The sequence below is a fragment of the Liolophura sinensis genome, chromosome 9 (genome assembly GCF_032854445.1).
Source record: "Liolophura sinensis isolate JHLJ2023 chromosome 9, CUHK_Ljap_v2, whole genome shotgun sequence".
In the NCBI taxonomy this organism is placed as follows: domain Eukaryota; kingdom Metazoa; phylum Mollusca; class Polyplacophora; order Chitonida; family Chitonidae; genus Liolophura; species Liolophura sinensis.
The window spans coordinates 16,486,088-16,501,227 of NC_088303.1; the positions used below are offsets into that span (position 1 = coordinate 16,486,088).

General features: G+C 38.7%; 1 protein-coding gene across 7 annotated transcripts in view; it reads left to right on the top strand.

Moving 5' to 3' along the window:
* LOC135474875 (uncharacterized) overlaps positions 1 to 15,140 on the top strand; it is a 41,212-nt gene that overhangs the window by 3,846 nt on the left and 22,226 nt on the right. Inside the window, exon 1 of one of the 7 annotated variants that reach the window (XM_064754520.1) lies at positions 1,898 to 1,984. The exons of 1 other annotated variant lie outside the window; for it this stretch is intronic. The gene's annotated coding sequence lies outside the window, so the exon portion shown is untranslated. Of the gene's footprint in view, positions 1 to 1,897; positions 1,985 to 3,308; positions 3,553 to 3,613; positions 3,687 to 12,283; positions 12,755 to 13,425; positions 13,530 to 13,788; positions 13,973 to 15,140 lie in introns of those variants that run through there. 5 more of the 7 variants (XM_064754514.1, XM_064754516.1, XM_064754517.1 and 2 more) reach the window with 5 other exon arrangements.

A 15,140-nucleotide genomic window follows, 5' to 3' on the forward strand; every position in this document is an offset into this window, starting at 1 on the left:
TATTCTTGAGTACAGCTTAAAACACCAATCAAATAAATCAGTAAATAATACAAAGCTGAGGGGTTGTGTGGTGGTGTGTGGTGGTGAATGTTGGTTTACATCTGTATTTGATCATCATATTTATAGATGAAGCACATGATTTCTTGCTTCCCATCACTGCCCACATGTCTTTTTGCCCACTGCACCAGAACTCATTCATTCACCTATAGGCAGAAATTCAGATTGAAAACAAGGCTGCAAAGACTCAGGTGTCAGTTTTGAAATAGCATAATTTAATGAATTTTTAATACAGGCATTGGGATCTTCTAATTAAGCACTGTGGTGCAAGAGAATTACATACTGATGATTACCAGTTGTCCTACTTTAACAGAGCTGCCGACCTGTACACAGGTCAAACTATCGCACATGCATGAAGAAAAAAGAAAATATCTTATTACCCATTTAAGTGAAGAAGATGTTAGATAAAGAAGATGTTAGATAAGAGTTCAGCTTCACAAAAAGCATGAATCAGTTTGTTCATGTAGCTGGCGTGTTTTGTTCTTGTGAGAGGAGGAAATGTTGGTCTACAGATCTGTTCAAGTCGCTGTTTAATTGACATTTGCTGTGCTGTTAATGAGTGGAGGTTAAATTCCCCCCCTTCCCCAACCCCCACACCAGCCCTGTCTTTACACATGTGGATAAAGCACAGGTTCAGGACTCCAGTGTTCGCTACATGTAGTTTCATAAACTTCAGTTCACTCTGAAATGGAAGGACCTTCCTCGTTAAAACAGGTGTTTTAAAGTAACTGTTACACATTATTTTGTCATGTAAGTTACAATTACAGTTTCTTTCTATAAAAAGGTATTGCATGTACTTATAACTTTCTGTGCTTTCTGTTTCACATTTAATACAAAAATATAAAGCAATAAAACAAGCAATGTACATGTATATTTTATTCATATATATTTTTGTGGGCATGAAATCTTGGACAAAAGTTGGTGTTAAAGTTTAATGACACAGATCAAATAACTCTGCTTGAACGAAACTTGCATTTGAAGTGGTGACTTTTGTATTTTTTGATCAGTATGGGAGCCCTGTTGATTAGAGCATGTTACGAACTAGATATGTTCTTATAGCTGTCTTCATTGCTGTCAAGGAAAGTCAGCCTAAGTGGACTTTCACGAAGAAGGCTGCATTATGTTTTAAACCAGCTCAGACCTGTATCAGGGGGATGGGTTTTGAAGGTAGGTTAGGTTTTGTCATAAAAATATGTTGTGATGACGTTTAGGTTTCCGAATTTAACTGTTTGACTTCATCATGGATTAGTAGTGAGTTGCTTTTACTGCAGCATGTCAGCCCTTGTTAACCAGTATTGACATTGAATAAGGTTGTGTGGTCAAATAATCAGTGCCAGCTGGTTTGGCTGGCTTCCTTAATAACATGCCTAAGTCTGGAGGTGTGTCAGTGCTTTGGGTTGTCCAGGCGTTGTCCAGGTGTTGTCCAAATCTACCTTGCACGTGTATCCCAGAAGTCTTCAGAATACACGGTTGATAAATATTCTGAAATATAGTATTATTAAACATATGGTAAGTCAGATAAACACACAAATATGTCACATGATCCGGCTAATAAATACTCTAAGAAATGATTCTAGACACTTGTTTAAAATGCCAAATCAGTAATAGTAGAAAACATTGAGGAAGTTGATAAAGTGTATAGTTGAACAAAACCATATCTTGAAGATAAGCTATCAGTTTACTGCATGAAGCCACATGACTTCACAGTTCATAGGAATTCCCTTAGGCGCAGTCTTTCTAACGTGCTTGTGTCAGGTGAGTGGCATTCAAGTATAAGCACTATACACACCAGATCCTGTTACTGTGTTGTTGAGGGACCTGATGTGAGCACAGTATAACCTGATGTAGAACAATGTCTTTTTAGGGAAGCAACCAGGATACATCAGCAAGTTTGTCAAATCAGAACTATAACAGACATTTCCTCCTGGTGAGTACATGCAGGACTCGATGGAGAAGACAGTACAACAGTTGTGTGTAGAATTTGGTCAGACAAGTGCTCACGATATTCTGGACAAGTCATTTTGACACAAGTAGCACCTAGCTGTTCCTGCTTTATAATACATGTATTGCAGATTAATTCATGACAGTTTCCTTGCAAGATGTTATATCCCGGTAAGTTCAATTCACTTTAAATACTGAAGTAATTATATATTTATTCATTTATTTGATTTTATGAGTGGAGGAAACCGGAGTAGACCCCTGGCCATTGACAAATTTTTCACCTATGACACACAGGTTTTATTTATTTATTTATTTGATTGGTGTTTTATGCAGTACTCAAGAACATGTCACGACGGCCTGCATTAAGGTGTTCTGTGTGTATGCTGTATACTGGTGGAAGGGTAAAGTTCATGCAAGTCCAACCTGAAGGGTTTAATGAGAACTCTCCAACCTGAAGGATCCAATGAGAACTCCCCAACCTGAAGGGTCCAATGAGAACTCTCCAACCTGAAGGTCCAATGAGAACTCTCCAACCTAAAGGGTCTAATGAGAACTCTCATTTGCTTTATAATTACACAGTACATGGAGATATGAAACTCCCAGTTAATTTTTATAGACACACCAAAGGAACTAGGATGTCTGCAGCAAATGGAATATTCCATTCAAAGATTTAGAATGTCTTTCCAAAGAGCTGGGTAAAAGGAATTGTCAGAAGCAATATTATGCGCAATTCTGTGTAAAAATCATTAATGGTTTTGCTTGTTAAGTAAAGGTATTTAAATAGTTGAATTAAAAATCCAGAGTAAAACACCTCCAATCAATTCACAATGACATTTCTGACTTAAGTCAAAATTTTAAATGTCGCAGTTGAAATTTACTGAAAAGATAAACGCCTTTCTTATTGAATCAGGATGCAGTGAACTTCTTCATTTATCTATCTTGGTATGCTGTTTTAGTGATTTAGTGCTATATAATTAGTTATCTATAAGGTCAGAAAAAGAAAAGAAATCCATATTAACATGTAGATGTTTTCAGAAGAGCATTGATCTCCAGTAACCCCTGAATATTTGCAAATATTTAAAGCTTCATCAGCAGAAGGATCTTATGTAACATGGGCTGCAGCTTTTGTCATGTATAGATGTAAAAGCCAGTGTGCCTGCTGTACTCTAGCTATCATAAACCTTTGAACTAGAGGGTATAGATTCATATGTGTACAGAGAGAGGTAGCTAGGCAGGAAACTCCATCGCAGCCAGAATGGAGCTATATGCCATATTACACATCACTTTAGCCATCCATCATTCTTCATAATGTAAGTCAATTTTAACCTGATTGACTCAAAAAATATTTGTCAGCGTCTGTATAAAGTGTGGATTTCTCACAGGTGAGCCGAGGCGTCTTTGGTACAGGTAACTCGGGCTGGAGTTTACCTGAGCGCATTGTGGGGCTGACCTAGATTCAGCTTTTGTGTGGCCAGTTAAGAGACTCAGCTCATGGGTAATGTCAGTTATATAAATACAGAAGTGCAGTGATGTCTAACCACGTTTTTGCACCAGGTAAGACATTTGACATAGCTTGTCTGTGAAGGATGTGTGTACATGTGGCTTGAGTTGCGTTGTAAAGCTGTTAGTTCCTGGGAAAAGATAGAGCTATCGTTTGAGAAGTCCGACCCAGCTGATTGCACATACAGGTAAGCTCTGCCATTATACGTGGCTACTGGGAAATGGATTCATCTTCTACCTGTACGTTGTTTTAACCTGTTGCTTGGTAAATGTTGAGCAGGTGTATATGCCCCAAAAAAAGATGAAGCTGTGCCACCAACCGGGTATACATGTGGATACCATTTACAGTACAGTACAGAAAATGACTTAGACTACATGTACATGTACCTAGAGTTAGCTTTTGTTTGTTACCTGGCTATGCCTGCATGGCTTTGTCGTGTGACTGAGACGATATTTGTACACTGAGAACGTGAGTTGTGGATTTTAATTTAACTGACAAAGTCTCTTTTACAAGTAAAATATATATCTCATGATCTGATGTGGATGATTTTAATAAAGTGCATCAATTGTGGCATCACTGGAGTCTAAAATGAGTTTGTGCATAGCCATGGAACGTAGGATATGACCAAATGGTTTTGTCCAGTAAGGGTAGTTTATGGGTAGCTGGATTGTCGGATATCACTTGTACCTGAATGAAACTGGGGGCACGAGGCTGAGCTCCATTAAATTGTGAGAATTTACACCTGAGTAGTGTCAGTACTTGGAGGTCATTACCAACAGACTGCACTGTAAACTAATAGGAACAGTAACCTGGTTGCACCTGTATGTAGCAGGTGAATTTATTGTAGACCTTCATGACAGTTATACATCTGCATGATATGGGTACTTTAATTGTTACACATGGGGGCCTCCCTGGCCGAAGGCGTTGGCACTGTTAGAAGGGAAGATTTGTCAGCAATCTGCGAATAGTCCTGAGTTTCCTCCGGGGTCAGCTTGGTTTCCACCACCCATAACGCTGGCCGCCATCATATAAGTGATCTATTCTTGAGTACAGCGTAAAACACCAATCAAATAAATGAAGAATTATTACATATAAGATGCGTGTACATTAAGTTAATGGTTTACTGTACACCACTTGTTTCTGTAAAACTTTCATAAACAATGTCATCTGTTCATGGTTCTATCTTTTTGTAAGTACATGTTCACTTCGTTGACTGTTTACTGCTCATACATCTACACCTACAGGTGTGAACTATCACCTCTAAATAGTTGAACATACATGTACAATACATGGTACAAGTACATGTAACGGTGAGGTGACGTTTAATGTATACCTGTGTGTGTAAGAGATGAGTTGATCATTTAATGGTACACCTGTGTGAACTGTCTACACCTGTATATGTGAGCTAACTCACACCTTCATGAATAGTTTAATACCTGGTTACATCTATGTTTTAGGCGAAATGACTTTTTATTGCGTACCTGTGTATGTAAGAGGTGAGCAGACCATTAACTCTAAACCAGTGTGAACAATTACTTGGTTACACTTGTGTAACAGGTGAAATTTATGACTGAATATTCTTCTGATTACTCATGAGGGTGTAACAGGTGAGATGACCATTACAGGTGATTGTTACCTGGTTTACAGTCTATGTACATGTAAAAAACTCATGAGGGTGTAAGAGATGAGGTGACCATTTCAGGTACAGCAGTCTGAATTGTTACCTGGTTTACAGTCTATGTACATGTAAAAAAACTCACGAGGGTGTAACAGGTGAGGTGACCATTACAGGTACAGCAGTCTGAATTGTTACCTGGTTTACAGTCTGTGTACATGTAAAGAAACTCATGAGAGTGTAACAGGTGAGGTGACCATTACAGGTACAGCAGTCTGAATTGTTACCTGGTTTACAGTCTATGTACATGTAAAAAACTCATGAGAGTGTAACAGGTGAGGTGACCATTACAGGTACAGCAGTCTGAATTGTTACCTGGTTTACAGTCTATGCACATGTAAAAAAAAACTACACGACTGTACACCTTTATGAACAGTCATCTGATTTATAGTTATAACTACATAATTGGTACCGGTGGAATTTAATTGCAAGCAGTGTACATCTATGTATTTATTCTCAGCTTATAGATTTGGAATCTGGCACAAAACTGGGTGATGGCACAAACATGACAAAACTCTGTGATGGCACAAACATGACAAAACTCTATGATGGCACAAACTCTGTGATGGCACAAACATGACAAAACTCTGTGATGGCACAAACATGACAAAACTCTGCGATGGCACAAACATGACAAAACTTGGTGATAGCACAAGCATGACAAAACTCGGTGATGGCACAAACATGACAAAACTCGGTGATGGCACAAACATGACAAAACTTGGTGATGGCACAAACATGACAAAACTCGGTGATGGCACAAATATGACAAAACTCGGTGATGGCACACAAAGGACAAAACTCAGTTGGCACACACATGACAAAACTCGATGATGGCACAAATATGACAGAACTCTTTGATGGCAAACACATGACAAAACTCTATGATGGCACAAACATGACAAAACTCTGTGATGGCACAAACATGACAAAACTCTGTGATGGCACAAACATGACAAAACTCTGTGATGGCACAAACATGACAAAACTCGGTGATGGCACAATCATGACAAAACTCGGTGATGGCACAAACATGACAAAACTCGGTGATGGCACAAACATGACAAAACTCGGTGATGGCACAAATATGACAAAACTCGGTGATGGCACACACATGACAAAACTCTGTGATGACACAAGCATGACAAAACTCGGTGATGGCACAAATATGACAAAACTCAGTTGGCACAAACATGACAAAACTCGATGATGGCACAAATATGACAAAACTCTTTGATGGCAAACACATGACAAAACTCTTTGATGGCACAAACATGACAAAACTCGGTGATGGCACAAACATGACAAAACTCGGTGATGGCACAAACATGACAAAACTCGGTGATGGCACAATCATGACAAAACTCGGTGATGGCACAAACATGACAAAACTTGGTGATGGCACAAACATGACAAAACTCTGTGATGGCACAAACATGACAAAACTAGGTGATGGCACAAACATGACAAAACTGTGATGGCACAAACATTACAAAACTCGGTGATGGCACAAACATGACAAAACTCTTTGATGGCACAAATATGACAAAACTCAGTTGGCACAAACATGACAAAACTCGATGATGGCACAAATATGACAAAACTCTTTGATGGCAAACACATGACAAAACTCTTTGATGGCACAAACATGACAAAACTCGGTGATGGCACAAACATGACAAAACTCGGTGATGGCACAATCATGACAAAACTCGGTGATGGCACAAACATGACAAAACTTGGTGATGGCACAAACATGACAAAACTCTGTGATGGCACAAACATGACAAAACTAGGTGATGGCACAAACATGACAAAACTGTGATGGCACAAACATTACAAAACTCGGTGATGGCACAAACATGACAAAACTCTTTGATGGCACAAATATGACAAAACTCAGTTGGCACAAACATGACAAAACTCGATGATGGCACAAATATGACAAAACTCTTTGATGGCAAACACATGACAAAACTCTTTGATGGCACAAACATGACAAAACTCGGTGATGGCACAAACATGACAAAACTCGGTGATGGCACAAACATGACAAAACTCGGTGATGGCACAATCATGACAAAACTCGGTGATGGCACAAACATGACAAAACTTGGTGATGGCACAAACATGACAAAACTCTGTGATGGCACAAACATGACAAAACTAGGTGATGGCACAAACATGACAAAACTGTGATGGCACAAACATTACAAAACTCGGTGATGGCACAAACATGACAAAACTCTTTGATGGCACACACATGACAAAACTCGGTGATGGCACAAACATGACAAAACTCGGTGATGGCACAAACATGACAAAACTCGGTGATGGCACAAGCATGACAAAACTCGGTGATGGCACAAACATGACAAAACTCGGTGATGGCACAAACATTACAAAACTCTGTGATGGCAAACACATGACAAAACTCGGTGATGGCACAAACATTACAAAACTCTGTGATGGCACAAACATGACAAAATTCGGTGATGGCACAAACATTACAAAACTCGGTGATGGCACAAGCATGACAAACTCGGTGATGGCACAAACATGACAAAACTCGGTGATGGCACAAACATGACAAAACTCGGTGATGGCACAAACATGACAAAACTTGGTGATGGCACAAACATAACAAAACTCTGTGATGGCACAAACATGACAAAACTCGGTGATGGCACAAATATGACAAAACTCAGTTGGCACACACATGACAAAACTCGGTGATGGCACAAATATGACAAAACTCTTTGATGGCAAACACATGACAAAACTTGGTGATGGCACCAACATGACAAAACTCGGTGATGGCACAAACATGACAAAACTAGGTGATGGCACAAACATGACAAAACTCTGTGATGGCACAAACATGACAAAACTCGGTGATGGCACAAACATGACAAAACTCGGTGATGGCACAAACATGACAAAACTCGGTGATGGCACAAACATGACAAAACTCGGTGATGGCACAAATATGACAAAACTCTTTGATGGCACAAACATGACCAAACTCTATGATGGCACAAACGTGACAAAACTCTGTGAAGATGTAAATATATGGTGCTGTATGGTCAGTAATTTATACACTTTCTATCCTGGTAGCATGTACTACCCTGTGCTATGGTTTGTCAGTAGTGTGATAGACACAGACAGTGTGATATAAACAGTCGTGTGTTGTTAGGTAACCAGGTGTCAGTATAAGTGTTGTGTGCTATAATGGTCAAAAACTGTGACCATACAGAGTGTGGCCTTTATGCTTCCTGCTTGGTACTAAAGGGTAGACTCGAAAAATCAAGTCAAAAACTTGACCCACTAATGTCTCTGAAACTTCCTGCCAGCTTGCCTCCAGTCACCTGTGACCAAGCCCCTGAGGTAAAACTAATGTTTTCTTCTCTAACAATAACCCCACCCTGTGTATTAGAGAGAGTAAAGTGTGCTGGCTGTCAGTAGTTTTGTACAGCCATGGATAGTGTTTACCTTCTGGGTAAAGATGTTCCCTAATATATCCATTACAGGTATATTTAGCCCACTGTGAATGTAAGTCATGTTGTACTGTACAGTATGTAATTATCATTTTGCCACGTGCCTTCATTCTAATATGGACTTTTTGTTGTAGATATAGCATTTTAAACACAAATTTTTTATACAAGCATGAAGAATAAGTATATATCTGGTGACAACATCTCACCGTAAACATGGTAAACCTCAGGTAATGGTGCTCAACAACATCCAGGTAATTCAGTTACCAGGTGTGTGGAGTTCTATGTAGATGACAAAGTCTTGTGAGCAATGGTTATACAAACTGTAAATCTTCAACCTTTTCAATCACTAAAGCACTTTCAATCAATAAAGCACCCCATGATTCTCTCAGAATGTTTCAAAACATTGGGCGCAGAGGCAATTGAAAAGGTTTAAGAATTAGGCTATAGCTCAGGACAGCACATACATGGAAATTACCTTTTCTTTAATAGTATTAGCCGTCAGAATTAAAATTTCCTGATAGATTATCACTTAATTGCCCTATCTTTTTTACACACACAGTATTCCCCTATTCCATGTGTACTGTACAGTAAGAATGAATGAAACAGTAGTTAAAAAGGAGTATTTAGGTGCCATTGTTACCGCCTCACATATCCCACCCATAAAATTTGACAACGTTCTGAGGTATTTGGTTACACAACAAACACCCCTACGGCAGTGTTTAAGCCTTAAATCTTTAAGGCTGACCTAATGACTCCGGTGTATGAGAGAAGTCACCAACATGACTTCAAGGCCCTTAAGGGGTTTGTTTGCTTAAAGAGCTAATTTAGTGTTAAGACATGTATGTCTTAAAGACAAAGTTAAATGATAAGGATCGAGATAGTTGGAATTGCTATCTTAAATTGTAGAAAAAGCACATTGTATTAAAGCTGTAGTTGGTAGTTTGGAGTTTCCAATTTTGCCTGGCGTGACGTCCTTCAAAAACACTTGACGTCACCCATCACTAACTTACAGCAACAAATAACGTCGTACTTTCAAACGCACACGCAGTCATTCCAGCCTAACGGCATTACGCGATGTCATATCAGCCTGATTCATCGTCACATTAGGAATATTACTACGTCACATCACGAAAATTTTACAGAAACTGCTGAAGATTTTGTTTATCAGGACTCTTGTAGGGGTTAAATAGCGTTGTTCAGCGTAAATTTTTTTGAACCCTGGTGCTAACTATATTCCATATCCTTCATATCAGCCTAATATTTCAACCTGGCCTCTCTTAGGACTGAAGTATTCTCTTGAACATTGAAGGAAATTAACTACTGAATTTAACAAATTACTTTGTGATCATTAACTTCTCATCATTTGCTGTAAATCAGCATTCATTAGGTGTAATTGTGTTCCATGTCAGTGTATAGCTATACGTATTTATACAATATTGTTACACACCCAGCTGTATAGATGTATATATTAGTGATGTAGGTGGCCACAGTATGGCTGAAATATTGCTGATTGGGCGTTAAACCATAATCATTCATTTATTCAGTGAGGGAGGTTTACTTTCTAACTATATTCAGAAATATTTTCAGATTTGTGTATATTTCACTTGGATGTTTAGCTTTAAGCAGTTAAGTTAATATTCAGTTCACTCAGGCGGAATGTAGATGATTTTCTCAGATAGAAAAGCACATCATACACACAAATATGTTAATTAATTATCGTTTAATATTCATGAACTGCTCAGGTGAGATACTGTAAAAGTTTGCGTCCGTTTTGCCACATTATCTGAAACCATCTCGGATGATACATATGTATATTTATAATGCAATCTCCTTCTCCGCCCCCCCTCCCCCAAGAGATTTCAGTCAGGTAAAGAAATACTTTTGATCATTAGGAAGCTGTGATAGCAATATGAATTGCAATAAAGGCAAATAGACAAGTGCATTTCTAGTTTTTGACAAAATGTCATGATGGCTTTCTTTATTATGATTGTTCATACTGGTTGGATTTCATGGCTGAGGTGGTTAGCATGCCAGAACGGCGTAATGGCCCAGGATGCTTTCAGCCTCTCGCTGTGAATTCTCTGGCCATACGTGGGAAGGTCTGGCAGCAACCTGCAGATGATCATGGGTTTCCCCCAGGCTCTGCCCGGTTTCCTCTCATTATAATGCTGGGAATCGTCGTATTTAAGTGAAGTATTTTTGAGCACAACATAAACACCAATCAAATAAATAAATGTACAAGTAGCTATACATGTATTAAAACATAATTATTTTTAATAAATATTACATATTCACATTGTTGGAATGGAAAACATTCAGTGTTTGAATGGTAAGGCAGTCTGACTGTTGTGCATTTGACATTATATCCATTTATATTTATGAACATGCAGATTTTAATAGCAGTCAGGTGATTCAGAATAAAATGGTGAAACACATCCATTGTTCCAAATACACAAGTAAACATTTTATTGTCCTGTCTGTTTCAGCATTATATGACCGCTAGAGTCTGCACTTGGTTAGCCAGCTGTTACAGGTTTATTGTAGTTTTGTACAAGTTTGGCAATTTTCCAGCCAGGATGGTTTTCAAATGCAATTTACAATGTGCAGAATATTAGCTTTAAACGGTAAAGAACAATAAAGGAATTGTTTTAACTACTATTACATCTGTTTTATATTGTCAAGCAAAGTGCTAGTTTTCATGTCACATGTGACTTGATTTGTATCACAGCTAGCGTACATGCATATGTCTATTTGGACAATTATTCTACACGAAGATACATGCATGTATGTGAACATATAGAATAAACATCAGTATTCTGTGTGGAAATATGTGAAATGAATTGGTAATCATTTATCAAAATCACTCTACACACATATCTCTGATATAACAGAAAGCCAGAGCATATGCCAGGTAGGCCTACGCTGAAATATTGCTTTTAAGCAATGATTATCAGCAACTTTCTTGAAATTAAAGAAAAAGTATGCACAGTTTGGTATATGTCATATGTTATTTTGTATAACTGAAGTATATTATATCTGTAATGAATGGCTACACTGGCTTCCAGCTGTTGCTTAAATGAAGAGGTCTTGAGTAGAGCGTAAAGCACTAGTCAAACAAACAAATTACTGGATTAAGCATGTAGTATATGCTTTTGGTAAATTTAGATGCACTTTGCTGCCTTTTAATAATTAGCTGTAGCATGTGAGGGGTAAAATATTTGGATAACCATTACTTGGTATGAAAATGTGCAGTATTTTGTTTGTATTTTTTTGCCTACTGTCATTATCATGACCACCATAATTTGTATGTTAATGGAAAATATTTTTGAGCTCAGCATTAAATGTATTTTATGTAAGTAGTGTATTTATTTAATTAATTGGGACATGTCAATTTATAATGCTGCATTAAATAAAATTTCACTTATGTGACATTGGCCAGGTTTATGGGAGGGTATAAGAGTGCCTGGGGTGAACAACTGACCTTTGCTAAGTGCCTGACAAAGCTTTTGACCAAAACTGTAAAAGCTGGATTTGAACACACATCCCCATTGGTCTGAGTGGCCTGATATTTGCGAGGTCCCAGCTATTCAAAGTTTCATCTTCATAAAGCAGAATTCATGAAAAAAGTGTCCCTAGATACGGCGCATGCCAGAGTAAACAGTAGTGCTCTGTGTGTGGTGCAAGAAGTATTGACGCATTGAAATATGGTGTCAGGTGAAGCCTGCCTGTAGGGTGACTGTAGTGTGTGTCGTTGTGGGTGTGTGCTAGCCAGCCCGAGATATTCACTTAATTCTTACGCTGTGTACATAATAACAACGCAGCTATTGATCACAGGAATCAGTGAGCTCCATCTATCAGTGCAATTAGGTCTTCAACAGTAAATCACACATGGCTGGCAGGAAGACAATCAGACCGCCTTCAGCTTCATGAGGCTGTAATATTCACACTGAGCTACATCCATGTATATAGCTAGGCGAGCTGCAATAGTTGTCAATATATTGGGGTGCTGCAGCCTTTCTGTATGGCTGTGGTCGTGGCTGGGGTATTGGAGTTTTCTGCCGTACTCAAGAATATCTATTTGCCGTAAGTCACTTGCATGCATGCATGTTTCTGTACATGTAGGTCTGGATTCTATACCAGGGACGTTTAGTAAAGTCTGATGATCATCACTGCATATTGCTTTATCCAATACTACTAATCTCTAAGATATGCATGGGTGCTAGGGGCCATGTGTTTCGCTACTACTTAAGCATTTACATGAACAGTTAGAATATAGCCCTAGAGGGCATGTATTTTGCTACTATTTAAGCATTTACATGAACAGTTAGAAAAAAGCCCTGACGTAAATTGACTAGGCCATCGCGGGTAAAGTGTGACCATTTCCTGTGTAGCACGTTTGGTCGCTGCTCTGGTTTTACTCTCTCTCTATGCTGTATGTCTTTCATATAATGTACATGATTGTAATATGTTATGTATATAAACAAGTAACATGTTATGTCTGTTGTCTTTCAGACTATGGAAGTATGCGTGTGTTTGTGGTTTTGTCAGGATATATTTAAGGGTCCAGGATGCAGGAGTAATGTAACTTACAAAGCGGTAGGCCGATACTGTATATAGCTACTCCAGGCATGATGATGCAAAAAACACCGCTAAAACTGTGGTGGTGATTTGAAGGTGACGAATGATTCACTCTTATGTCTAGGTTTGAAGACTTAATTCACAAGATACTCCGTTATTATTAGACTCTTTTTACCTTTGAATACTGTAGATCTATTTCTATATACTGTTCACACAGCGCCGTATACTCTCCAGTAAAGTGGTAGTTTCTGGAAGACCGTTTATCTGAGCTTTAGTGAAGGTGAGTCATTGTGGTTATTTAGCATATGGTAGTGTTTGCAGTAAAGGCAGTCTTGTGGCCTGTAATATCTTTGCAGGTTACTTTATATGCCAACCTTTATCAGCATATTAAGATTGTTTGATAGATTTACAATGTGCTAGACCTAGTTTTGCTGCTTGTCAACCGCCCATTAAAACATCCAGCGTTACCTGAGTGAGGCAGGTATCATTGGCTTGTACAGGTAGGGTGAGCTGACCTGTTCGTACACAGGTACACCGTGGTACATCGGCCATGTGCGCCAATCAGCCACCTGTATACCTTTGTTACATCTTATAGATGAGTATTGATTATCTAGTCTGGCTCAGGTATCAGGATATAGAGCTACACAGAGAGTTGTTAACACAGGAGATTTTGTGCAGGGCCACTGCTTCCTCAAAAACAAGCGCAGTTAGGCCTAAGTTCAGGTAGGAGATCATGAGAGATGTCATGCATGTTATTGTTGTAGCTTAAAGGCGCAGTGCATCGACCAGTTGGTGTAAACTCAGCTTTTACAGGTAACACGTAATATTAACAGGTAACTTATACATGCGCTCAGGTATAAAGTATTGAGCAGGGTGTTGAAGAGATTTAGCTCTGTTTGTGTTGGCCCATTTTCAGTTAACCTGTAACACTGGAATATTCCATTATTATAATTACCGGTATATATACCGTACTTTCTATTTTAAACATAACAGGATATTACGTGTACCTGGATTCATGAAGTGGAAGCTGCTTAATTGGGCACTCCTATTGACTAGCAGGTAATGCTAGGAAGGCATATATATCATTAATTGGGAGTTTAATACAGGTAAATAATAGTGAAAGCTAATGGTGTGACCGGGTCAGCTTGTGCATGTGCAGTGGATGGTATTATTAACCCAGTATTACAAGAAACTAACCATATTACAAATGACAAGACACAACTACATGTACGTATGTACTAACACAGTCTTTTATATATAAACCGTGTAGCATTGTCAGTTCAACTAGGTCATTTAAATCTAAGTATAGGAGTTATCCTGTACATCAGACGTTTCAGTCTAGAGATGTTGTGCACAAAAGCATGAAGGTAAACCTTGATTGTGGTGGCCTTTCTACCTGGTTTTAGTATTACCGTACAGCTGTAAATGAGGTGGAAGTTCAAAGTCCATGTACATAAGGTCGCTGTTACATGAGACTGTGTGGATTCAGAGTGCATGCTTATACTGCGTCATTTATAAAGTTAAAACAAGATTGTTTTGTTTATGAATATTAATTGCATCAAATGGAAACACCACCTGCAAAGCAACCTTTTTTGGACTAATTTTTTATCCAGTAGATGCATGCCTTGCTCTAGCTTCTAATTACTCTCCCATGCAATCATCCCACCCATGTCCCCAAGCAGCCAAGGGTGCATGTAAATCTTGGGCCAGCTGGTAAACAACCATGTGGACTAGCCCCCCTCTATCAGTGTACTGATGAGCATTTCTGTTATTTGATCCAGTCATTCAGCTCTTATCTTGAAGGTAATCAGTGGATTTTGCTGATTGTGGTGAAGCCATCATCAGCTGCTGGACCAGGGCTTTATACACATGGATGAATGCACATGTATAC